The sequence below is a fragment of the Vigna radiata genome, chromosome 10, assembly GCF_000741045.1.
Source record: "Vigna radiata var. radiata cultivar VC1973A chromosome 10, Vradiata_ver6, whole genome shotgun sequence".
NCBI classification, from domain to species: Eukaryota; Viridiplantae; Streptophyta; class Magnoliopsida; order Fabales; family Fabaceae; genus Vigna; species Vigna radiata.
In genome coordinates, this window is record NC_028360.1 from 17,391,123 (window position 1) to 17,392,108 (window position 986).

Below are 986 nucleotides of genomic sequence, written 5' to 3' on the forward strand. Positions count from 1 at the left end.
GTTGGTACGTTTTAACAATGTGTACCGGATTATAGTAGACAAAAATACCCTCATTTGTCATGGATTCTAAGTTTTAAGGTTAAGGATATTTAAATAATTTTCATTCTCAAAACTATAAAAAAAACCAAACCCTTACTCACCTCTCTCATTCCTCACAACCCTTTCTCTTTCATCTCTCTCCCTCTAACATTTTCTCTGTCATCCCTACTGTTGCCCCAATTGAAAAAAAAAAAAAGAAATTCAGAAACCCTTGTCTAACCCTAATCCACCTTCCTCACTTATCCAATTTTTTTCTCCCTTATCTCCATACTCTCCCTCAGCCACACACAATAATCCGTGACATCGTAATTTGTTGCTCTTGCTCTGTTCTTTCATTTGGAGGATGTGTTATATATTTTCCCTTCTTATTATTAAATTAAATCATGTAAATAAAACCTTCATAAATCAATTAAATTTGCATACATTATTTACACATCTACACCATATTTCATTATATTTTTAAAGAACAAGATATTTTCCTCTATTGTCCTTTTCCCTTTACACAAAGTGTTTCTTTTTCCTTTCTTTGGGATATAAGATTACAACCTAGAATTGAAAGAATTGTACTCCTAGGGAGCTCTTCTATACCTATTTCTTTAATTTCCTTAAGTCCCTTTTTATCACTGAATCAACTTCTACAAACGTTTAGAATAAACTTTAACCACTGTACAAGATAAAAAACAGTAAAATCATTTTTTACCTTTGAGATTTGGAAAGAGTAACATAAAGTGACAAAGTTTATATTCATTTTACACAAAGAAAAAATGTTGGAGTGATGACAGAGAAAATGTTGAGATGAGAGAGAAAATATCTTTCATGACAAAGGGTTTCTGATTTTTTTTTTTTTCAATTGGGGCAACAATAGGGATGACAGAGAAAATGTTGGAGTGAGAGAGATGAAAGAGAAAAGGTTGAGAGGAATGAGGGAGGTGAGTAAGGGTTTGGGG